Source organism: Aquila chrysaetos, chromosome 4 (assembly GCF_900496995.4).
Source record: "Aquila chrysaetos chrysaetos chromosome 4, bAquChr1.4, whole genome shotgun sequence".
NCBI lineage: Eukaryota > Metazoa > Chordata > Aves > Accipitriformes > Accipitridae > Aquila > Aquila chrysaetos.
Window position 1 is genome coordinate 20,056,491 of NC_044007.1, and position 11,868 is coordinate 20,068,358.

General features: G+C 38.5%; 1 long non-coding RNA gene across 6 annotated transcripts in view; it reads right to left on the reverse strand.

The window, feature by feature from the left end:
* Positions 1 to 11,835, reverse strand: part of LOC115340852 — a 48,212-nt gene extending 36,377 nt beyond the window's left edge. For all 6 annotated transcript variants that reach the window (XR_003923219.2, XR_005932309.1, XR_003923222.2 and 3 more), the window contains exon 1: positions 10,693 to 11,835. This is a non-coding gene — a long non-coding RNA (uncharacterized LOC115340852). The remainder of the gene's footprint in view (positions 1 to 10,692) is intronic.
* Positions 11,836 to 11,868: the final 33 nt, after the last annotated feature.

An 11,868-nucleotide genomic window follows, 5' to 3' on the forward strand; every position in this document is an offset into this window, starting at 1 on the left:
AAATATTACAACATCTCCAGGGTGTACAAAACAAATGGCTTTTAATGCAGCAGGTTTGCCTCATATTAAAAGCATGTGGAGATTAATTTCTCTCTTTTTGAAGGTAAAATGAGTTAACTCTGCCAACACTTAGAGGAAAAGTTCTGATGCTCTTAAGCACTACATAAAAACACCCAGACCCCAAAGTTAACTTTTAGTGACAATGTAGATATCATGTGAAACACTACACACACCTAATATTTAAAATTTACGTAATAGATTATTTTTTGCAAGCTTTCAGGTATAAGCAAGAAATTTAGTTTCTAATTTCATTCTAAATAAGTCCTTTCCATAAACCGACATTATTTTCAGGATACAATCATCCAGTTTGATCTGATACTAGAAGCAAAGTGTCAACAAATACATGCATTTTTATACTGTTTTGCAAATGAATATTGAATAGAATACTGCCACCTTTTGGCTATGATCTGGACTTAAAAATGAGACTTCTCTGTAAAACTTCTAAAAACATTTGATGTATAATGATTATTCTAAAAAATTCAGTATGTCAACAGAGTAATGGTATGCTTATAATTAACATACTGTTGATGTAAGAATAAAACTTTACATACTTAACTACATAGTATTATCCTGTTATTTCTCGATAATGAGCAAGCACTTTCACAAGGGCTTTTGTCTTTAGCAGAAAAGACGCAGCCATAGCTTTAACATCAAGCTAATGGAATTGCTACCTCTACTTCTTAGAGTAAAATAGTAATACTTTTGTGTAACTCAACTTCATAAATATTGATTCACTAACTGATTCTCAAAAATTTTTACTGGAGAATTGTTGAGTCTAATATTAACATATAAGCATTTTAAAACACAGGTGAAAGGCACTAAGTCTTTCATCAACCTCCAAAAGAAGGGCTCTAAAGTCTCTTAACATGAACAAATGATGCCACTAGAAAAGGCAGTGCAGAAGAATACATGGCCTGGGATTTGGGGTTAATCCCTAGCAAGTGTTCCAAGTCATTGCAGAGAGATTCTCCCAACTGTGAGCTAATCAGGTTTCAATTTAATTCATTTATGCTGAATAAATTAAAAAAGAGGATTTGATCCATCTTTGGGGAAGAGTTTGCTCATTAAAAAGTTCAGGAAAACAAGCACTACCTTTTTTTGTTTCAGTATTTGCTTTATGAATTAGGGTGATTGGCTATCAAGCTACATGGAAGGACTATCGCTTACCTAAGGGCTACTTTAAATTAGACCCTATAAGCCTACAAGAAGTTTACTGTGAATTCAGCTATCTAAACTCTCTGTTTTTGCATTGTCAGAAAATAACTAGTAACTTGATGAAAACACAAAGAAAACCCTAAATTCCTCTAATTTAAAAGAAGAAAGGTTCTTACCCAACTCCCTGTAAAATGCTAATGCCATAGTTAAGTGGAATATGATTTCAAGTTGTAAGCATTTTCATACAATCATGCTTTAAAGAACATGTTAAAAACAATAACCACAAATAATTTTGCTACTGTAAAGGCAGGGTTCTTGAATTAGCCTTTTTCCTAGTATTGCAAATACTTTATATGGAAACTTTATTAAACCATATCAGAGTTAAGTAGGGGGAATTCACTAGACTGGAAGCTTAATTTCCATCTACAAGTGTAACACTTTGAAATATATTCTGACAAAGACATTTTGGAATTGCAAGAAATCATTCACATTTAGAGAAGAACAAACAGCAGGATACACAATTCATACACTTTTAGCTACCAATACACTAGTTTCCCCTTTTAAACCAATCCTACTTAAAAACCCCACATTTTTCCGAGTATTGGCTATTGGCACAGGGAATTTTTACACACAGACCACCCTAATTTTCTGACTAAAACTGTGCAGGCTCGGCTTGAACCTATTTATACAGAAGATTAGTTCTTCATAATTAAGCAAGTGTATAAACAATTTCACTTTAGACACTTTCCTCCCCATCTGTCATATCAAAACTATTCTTACCAAAATAATCTGAAAAGGACAACTAGTAATATTTACAAACTACTTGTATTTTGGAAACAAAATTTTAAGCAGCATTTAACTTTGACAAATAGCCTTCAATAACCCTTACAAATTTGCGTGTAGGGATAAAATGACAAATGACTCTCACAATGGGGCTTATTAGACTTCTAGAATATTGCCCTAACATGGCCTTTCAGGAAACACTATTTCAGATTATATCAGCACTTCCATTTTTCAGGGCCCAAGAACTCAGCTTGAAAAAAATAACCAACCAAGAAAACCAAACAAAAAAACCCCCACACACCTTCCCTGTGGGATGAAACTTAACACATAACATCATGAACAAACGTTGCTTCAACAGCTTAAAATGTATCGCAGTTTCATAACGCTCTGTGCCCGTACGTAGCTTGTGATGCTTGTATTTCTGAAATAACAATATTGTAAAAGATTACCACAGGCAACTGAAATGTTTTCAGTATTTTGGGAGGGGAAAAGAAAACTGGACCCCTTATATATCTTAACGTGATTTAGTATAGTGGGGAAAATGCTGTGCTGCTGCAGGCAATAATATTATCTATCATGCTAATGCTCTAGTTCAAATCCTGTATCTGTTTCTGACCCTCTAAAATCCACTGAAATTAACTGATTCTTCCCACTGCCTTCAACAGATGTAGATGAAACTCCCTAAGACAGGAGACTAGTCTACAAGGATATGATACTGGACATTTAGAAATACCAGTCTTGTTAGGCAAGGAGGGAATAATTATTGAGATCTAAGACATCATATTCTGTTGACTGAAAACAGTAATACAAATGGTGCAGATCAATATTGCATTATGCATACAACAGTGAGAAAGGAAAGTCAGCCTTCCCTTCACCTTCCTGGCTGAGGCTGCATTTAGAATGAGGATTCTCAGCCAGTTTGTACCGGTAGAGGCAATCACAGCATCTTAGTCAGTAGCTGATCTCCCTTTATTGTCAAAGGGGAGAGAAGACCATGACCACAGGGTGAATTTGATCATTTGATAGGAGTGCCTATACCATTCCTCCTTCCACTGCTTGTTCCTAAAGCAGCCATGTTTATTACAGTATCTGCTAAAAACCTTAAGTGGTGGACTCAGTAGATGGATGTTAATAACAAGTTAATATCTTCACTTCACACACTCCTGTAGTAAAAACAATTTCTCCTCACTGCAGGCTGCATCTTCCCTTTTTTTAGTCACTTCTTTAACTTTCTTGTTATAAAATCTTTCAAGATGTTCTTAAAACTAAATTTGCTGAGACTTCAAACTGTCCAGGCCATACAGTACAATTGATTAATAGCAAGAATAGAAGAGTTGGAAAACGTGAGAATACCTGCCTCTCAAAAACCTTAGCACAGAGCTGGTAACTAATCTATAAAGGGTGTCTCCAAAAAAAATATAATCAAACCCAAACCAAACTGCCTGCTCACTGCTGTCTATATCCTACACCCTTCAGGAGTGTAGGAGAGTACCTCCTATCCACATGTGCTCTGCTTCAAATCCATTGAATTAATCTCGCATTTTATAAGGCAGCAATCTCTCTACTGTTGCATCTCCCTGCCTCTTTGGATGTGTCTGACTGATCTGCAAGCTCTGTGGTGTCTCTCGGTCCCAGCCTCCCAAATATCCCAACCCTGCCTGTATACCTGGATTTACTACCGAAGGAAAAAAGCGCACTTAGACTTCTTTCTGATATGTAAAAAAGATGACGGGGTGCACAGGGAGTACACAGCTCTTCATGAGCATAGATAATGTTTCCTTTTCTGTCCATGAGCTACTTACTGTATTTTTTCTGCCTTACCTATCTGTAATACTTCAACTCATGTCCTTTTATGTGACTTGCTCCAGCAAACATTTTAGTTGCTGTTTCTCTTATCCATTTTTATCCCTATTTGGATCTGCTGTACCATCTCCCACATTGTACCCCACAAAAATTGTCCTTAGCTTATTTCTTTGAGCTGCCTTTGCATAATTTATTATCTCCATATGATCTTCTAGTAATATTCTTACACAACTTTATCTCATGTATCAATCATCCATTCTACATATTGTCCCACAATTATCACAATGAATGTAGGCTACTGCAGCTGTGGAAGAACAATGCCTTCAAAGACAGCTCTCAAACAAAAGAAGAGAAATGAACATCTTCACCACAACCCCCGCCCCCGTGAGAAATTCTGCTTTCCACTGTCTTAGACTCATTACCGACTGGAGGCCCCTATAACAATTAAGTACTGCAAGAGACCAGAGTGAGGTCAGATCTTTTCCTCTTTCCCTGGTCTTGCCACCAATCTATTGTGCTAGCTCTGAGTAAGTCTTTATCATCTCCCTGCTTCAATTTTCCTCCTCAACAAATGCGCCTAAAATGCTATCCCTCCTGGAGAAGTTAATTTGAGATGAGTACAGGGAACACTGTAAGACCGGAATGTTTTTCTTGCAGTTAGCACGGTGACTCAGTCCACTTCCCATGGACAAAGCCTGAGAACAGCAATGGTTTCTTTTTGTATTTTCAGGCATCTTTGGTGCATTATTGTTGTAGGGGAAAAAAAAGTTTAAACACCAGCAGGCAGGTGATAACTGTGTCTATACCTGTGTGAATGTCTGAAACTGAACTTTTGAACTCTCAGGAAGACTGCTGCTTCCTACCGGCAACCAGTACGGTCTGGCTATAAATTTTGATATAACCGTGACTGAAGAGTGGCACATCCCAACTCCTCCAATTAATACAGAGACAGAACTCCCAATTAGGAGGCTGATCACGCATTGTGTTTCTACACATAGACTACTTGAGAAAATAGGAGGCTAGGGGCCTCAAAGAAGGGTTCCCTGAAAAACAGACATGGCTTTGGAGAAAAGAAAGGGGCCTGGAAAGAAGACAGTGAAAATCCCAGCTGGATGAAAGATCCTGGAGATCGGGGGGTATGTGTGGAAATGACTGCCAGGGGGTGCTCAGGGACCTTGGTCTGTAACACCGGAGGCCAGGAACTGTGAGCATCGTCACACCACAATCCAACAGGACTTTGTGTCCAGTGTTCCCGGACCAGCAGCAACCTCCCTGCTGGAAAGGGAAGCGAAGACCTACTGAACATAATGCTGGGGGGGAGGAAATGTGTGCAAGATAATCTAGTAGGGTAAAAGCTCTAATCTTGTTGGTTCTTGAATAAAGCCAAGTAGCCAGACCCACTATGGATCCAATCTGCCTTGCCCATGAACATTACAAGCTAGTATCCCGCAGCCTGTAGCAGAGTGCCATCCTTTCTGAACAAATGCCATCTGTTTGACACTGATGCACAAGGCCATGGACATATTAGACTACTTTAAACACAGCTTTCTTGTAGGATTTGCCACAGTAACTGTGACCATTATCATGATCTCCTGAAGATAGGTACAATAAAGGCATCCAAAAGTGAAATATCCTGCCTGTATTTATACAGCATGCTCATACAATGTCTCCAGATTGCCCTTAAATACACACTATATTATACCCCACAGGGCTCCCACAACAAAGGCATCTAGCACTACCTGCAAGTATTCACGACTACCCTTTCCCAAGCTACTCACTTCTGTGAAGCTACTGCAAGCAGGCAGGACTAGGCTTGCCAATCCCAGTCCTGTCCTGCAACAGAATGGGGCAGGAGTATGGGTATGGGGCTGCAATCTCTGACACCCCATCCTCCATGTTACTGGGGCAAGCCTAGACCCCAATTAACAGGGCAGGCTGACAGCAGAGTGATTAACAAACAATCCTGAGAAATGACAAATTATTTCTTCAGTCAATGCAGGTAAATATGCAGCTGCCAGGCAACCCTGTGTTTAAAGAGTGCCCCTGATTTTAATTGTAAGCTCTTCCTAAGATACCTGAAACCAGGGTCCAGACCATTTGCTCACAGCAACATTTACAGTTTGGATAGAGGAACGTTCTCAATTCATTTGCCACACCTGCCTTGTCCACTTGCCCAGACAACAACCCTAGGTCTCTCTTCCCTTTAAATTTTGTCTTGCTCCAAGAGAATAATAACCCTCCTCCTCCTGGGAGGTTAAATGAGCTATTTGGCAACCCAGGCCAGGGAGCACGGTGGACTGGTTTATGAAAAATAAATTGTAGGTGGGAAAATAACAAGAAGTGGAGGAGATACAGCTCCCTTCTGCTTGGTTCTGATTGTGAACTGTTTTCTGATACGTTTAAGTTCATGGCCAGGCCCACCACCTGCTTACAAAGCTATGGATTTTGAACCTAAAAAAAGATGGAATATTTATCAAGGATTATACACTTCTTTTCCCCTGTTTTTTCCCCTTAAACTCTTGGGGCAGCTTACTTGAGCATTATTTTATTGTGGGATTGATCTATCTATTTGTGCTCCAGTTAGTAAGGCTTTTAAAAAGGTTGTGCAGTGTTTATGTTAACAGATGTAGACCTCTGGGTCAGAGCTGCCTGGTTCCTAACAAACCTAGAGTGCAAGCAGGGCATGTACAGTGTTTAAATTTGGGTACTACTTTTGCTCAGGTACTTTAAAATCCTGTATTTAGGAGTCAAATTTAGGGTTGTGAATGTTACACATTTGCAGCCCTTATTAGAGCAATATGGTATCCATAATGTGCTGTAATTACTGAAAGGAACATTACCAGTTTCAAAGTTGGACTTAAATATTGCAGTAACTAAATAAAGAAACTAATGCAGTACTAAATAAAGCAGTAACAAAACATTTAAAATATAATAAAAGAAGAAGATACAACAAAAATGAATTCATCGCAAGCTGGTAAACTTCTGCAGGTACATGAATGTGACAAAAAATTATTTTACCCTCCTTTACTTGGAAAAAGCTCAAAAAAATCTTCCATTTCAAGAAATGCACTCACTTGCTATATAATGCTTACAGTTTGCAACCCTTACACTAAAGTCCTCGTGAAACAAACTTCGTCACCATTTTCTATGTACTAAAAAGATTTTTAAAACATTTTAAAATACAAAAACTTGGATGTAAACATCATAAGCTAAGATAGTTTCAAGCCCTGTTTCCTGAACAATGAAGACGGGAGCAAATTTTTAAAGCCACAGTCAGAAAATATATCTGAGATGAAAAAAAAGACGATATAACAGGAACAGAGGTCATGAAACTCATGGCTACAACCAGATTTATATCAAATTCAGATGGTTTTCAAATGATTGTTTCAAAAAGCCTGGTGATATAAATATATGTATCACCTTCAACTCAGGTTTTCATGTACAATAATTTCACAGATGTTTAATTTTCCTAACTGAACCTAAACTAATCCAATGGTCAAAGACAGAGAAAGAATATACAATAAGAGCTGCTTGCTGTTCATCAGCATGTACAGTTCTTTCCCCATGTAAACTTATAAAATAATATTCACTACAAGTTGTTGTACATTGATTATATTGAAAATTTTTCATAGTAACCTATTATGTTTCCCCAAATACTTCCTGGGGATAGAACATTTAAAAATATTTCCCACTGGGAAAATTTCCTTTTTTCTCCTCCCTTTTATTTCCCTTTTCTTCTTTTTTTTTTTTTTTTTAAATGAATCAAAGGAGCAGCAATTTAAAGTTACTTAACGCATGATTTATTGTACCGCTTAACGTATAATGCTATTTTGAAAAATAACTTTAGAACATGCTTATTTTGAAAAGCCTCATTTGTTTCTCCGATCTCCAGTTCAAGTATACTTGAACTCCAACGGTTTTTCTCCAAATTTCCCTCCTGCAAACAGCTTAGGATTGGAAAGCAAAGCTGGTTTCTTTCATACTCATCCATCATCACGAATAATAAAGATTTGAGATTAAATTATGTCCTTCCTCACTGATTCCAATACTCTGGGATAAAAAGCTTTACTTAAAATTTCCTTTGCCTTGTTCTGTATAGTTGAAGTACACTATGTCATACTTAGAAAGCCAAATTCATTTATTCCTAAGCAATCCAACTAAGCTCACTGAAGTCTTCTGTAGTTCCCAGATCTAGTTCTGTCTTCTAACAGGCCTTTCAAACCTCTCTTGAAAGTATAGAATTGGACAAGCTAGTAACAATGAAGATGCATTTGTTATTTTCAAATCAAATTATACTTTCTCCTACCTTTTCTTGTTACCTTGACAAACAAAATCAAAATTGTACCACAGGGTGGAAAGATAAAGACTATTTCTGTGTAAAAGGTTCCCCCCCTCCATTCCTTTCATATACTGCATTCTCTAAATAAAGCGAAGCAATAGACTAAGAACAGGCTCAAAGCCACAAGTCATATGGTTTTCCTTGCAATTATAATTTTAACCCTATCATGTGCCAGTATGATACATGATGTATCCTTTAAGAGGATGTCAGTCAGCAGAGACATCTACATGTATAAGAGATTCAACTCTTAAGCCTTTATTTTGACAGGTATCCTATATTTCTAAGCTATGAGAAAGGGAATATTTTTCCTCACAAGTGAAACGTACACATAAATACCCTTTCCTTATGCAATAATTATCTCTTTGCTTCCTCTGTTCTTCATCACCTTTGTGGAGGAGGGAAAAAAAAATATTCTATTTACCTGTTTTACAAAAACCTAAGTTTGGTTGAAAGCTTGAGAGAGAATGTATTAGCACTGACTGACTGACTTCCATTAAAACGTTCACTTGATTCAAATTATCGGTGAACCTTGCAAGACAATAGAGTTCCATAAATTGTTTGGGTTTTTTATAAGAGAAGTATTTCCAAAAATACAGAAAATGTCACACTGCAAGTTGAGGATAGAGCATAACACCATTCATTGGTAAAATACAATCACATAAGCATTGCTGCTCTCAGATTTTTAATATAGTCATTCTTTCAAGTGAGGAAAACCTGCTTATTTATGCAAGTTCCACTAGTACAAATGCAGAGTAACTCCACTAATTTAATTATCATTCCATTAGACAAGTTCTTTACTAATATCCTTACACCAGAAAAAGTGTATCAAATAATTATGAAGTTTTAATGTGGTACTTCCATCTTGGACTCCCGCATTTCCACTTTTTTTTTTCCAAATATTTTAAATAGCACATCAACATGGTCATCTTCTATTTTATGATGATTCAGCTGAATTACGAGATATGCTTAGTGTAAATTTGACTGCTATCCAGAAATAGTTGACAGCAGTGAATTCTTCTAGATGTCACATTCTTGATTTTAGGAATATTTTTGTTTTAACAAGTGTAAAAATATTTATGGAATGCAGGAATTAAAATCTTTTTTCAGATATAAACAAAGCTAAAAGAAAAAAAGACAGAAATATCATTTCTGAATTACAAATACCAAAATGAAAAAAAATAAACAAGTTATGTAAGATTTGAATCATATCTTCTGTGTCAGAGAATGTGGAAGAAGTTAATAGGTTCAATTTCCCTTTGATAATGTGAGACAGAAAAATATTTTACTATGATTTCCTAGTGATTATTTAATTCTAATAATTCAAAGAATGTTGGATTCCACTGCTGTGTTAACAATAAGATAAATGACAACCAATTATGTAAATGGAATCCTTCAGACATTTCCTCACTATGTAAGAGCTATGAAATCAAAAGACCCAGCCCGAGCAAGACACATTCCTGTTGATTTTCTTAAGATATTTTTCTAGATAATTCTAGCCAAATGGCTTTTATTTCATGAACCAAACTAGCAATCTTAAGTACTCTGGTACTTAAGAATCTTTAGTATAGTGGACTGAATTTCCAGAAGGGAAGCGCTCCGCTAGGTTAAAGCACTTCAGCTTCAAGTCTGGTCTATGTCAAAAATGAAATTTGGCCTAGAGGTTACTATGCCTTGTATAATTCCTCTGTCAGGTGTTTTGCACGTGCAGGAGTTCAAAATAAATTTCCAGTTACTGACTTAAGATTGGCTAAGACTGTTTTGCCATGCAAGCTTAAATGTATTTTAGAACAATTTTCACCAAGAGAGCTGTAGCTATTTCACTAAATGATATGGCTAAAGCAGTTAGACACGCTCTTCTTTTCTCAGAACAGTAGTCCTCAGTCCCGAATATATTCCACTTTGGGAATTTCCAACAAACAGTTGTCCTGACAGCTCCTCTTGGCACAGTATTGTTGTAACGGTCCTTCTGCTAAAAGGCTCTCCCCACCTAGTTCCTTACACCTTTTCACTCATTACTGTACTTGTTTCTTGCAGACAGTCACTCATCAAATAGAATTGAGCTCTGCACAGTGCCTTGGATCCTTTAGCCTTTTGTACTGCTGAGGGCCTTCCACTGGCAACTCCGCAGCCAGCTCTGTAAGCTAACTGCCGTAACAAGGAACAACCAACAGCTGCTTTGAACAGACCCTGGTGAAAGCCACGTAGTTACTATGGGAGAAGTATCATAGGGGGATAGCCTTCACCACTGGAGATGATGTATACCATCAGTGATATCTAGGTATCATATCGGTACCATTTAAAGCAAATTACATCTGCAATTACTATGAAAAATACAAGGTTGTCTTGCATATAAAAAGAGATTATTTTCCACAGCTGATGTTCTGTGAAGAGCGTTACTATATACAAAACTACACACACCACAGTTTTACATAAAAGTGTTAATAACTCAGGGTCACGTGAAGAACTGACTTAATTCATCCTGCATAAATACTTTTTCTTCCTTACAGGACACCTTCAACCATTGTAATCATTGAGCTGCTCTGAAGACTTACCTCTAAAAGCCAGCCTGTCACATCCTTAATTCTGTAGCCTTTACATCTTTCTGTTAAGGCAGGGAGAACATCACCAGCAACCTGAAGAATGGCTTAGTAAATGTACTAACTCCTTATTTCTCATTTACATTTAAAACAAACCAACCAACTCTAAAACTAATCTGTACTACAACTACATTAACTTACTATACAGCCATTGACATAGTCTGTAGTTACATGATTCACTAAGCAAACGATTTATGCCTCTGCTCAGGGAAGAGAGAATTTTCCTTGTGACAAAGGCTTACGTCACACTTTATGTGAAGAGATGAGGCCTGATGCACCGGAATCAACTGTATGCCCTGACAAAAATGAGCAGAAAACTCGCAAACTATAAAACCAAAAAATACCTTCTGTATCTTTCAATGTTCTGGTGAGTCAACATCATGGTGAACTTGCTATTTTCTGTACTCTGGCTAAAAGAACTATCCAAGTTATCAGCAACATCAGTGATTCCCCTGCTTCTTTTGCTAAACTCAACAATACATTTCCACACTTGCTTGGATTTTGCTGTGTAAGCCATTGTCCCACTAGCTCCCCAGCCTCCTGATTGCATCTCATCTGTCATGCCCTCACCACTAAGAGCTCAGAACCACGGCCAACACGGACCAACACTTAATAACTACTTCCACTGGTGCCAAAGACAGTTTTAGGCCCCCCTGCAGGTCCTCCTTACCAGATTAAGTCAAGATCTCACACCGAGCACAAAGCGGTGGGGCTGGACTCACACCTCAAAGCTACTCTACGCTCCTTTTAGGAGAAATTCACCACTTCAGAAACCAAGTTCTATTAAGTTGACCCCACCACAAGACACGAACTCTCTCTGAGCACTTACTAGCGCGCTATACTAGCGCCTTCACCCAGCCCGAGGTGCGGGCAGGGCTGGGGGGGCAGGCGGGGCCCCGCCTCATCCCCACAGGGCCGCCATCCCACCACCCCGCGCAGCCGGCCGGGCCCTACAGCCACCTCAAGCAAAGAAGCGGAAACCAGCCCAGGATTCAGCCCAGCCACTCCCTCCGCACCGACACAGCAAAAGCCTGAAGCCCCTTGCCGAAGCCCCACTCGCGTCCCCCTGCCCGGCGGCCCCGGCTCCCACCGCCCCCCCCCCCCCGGCTCTGGCCGGGGCTGGCGGCGCTG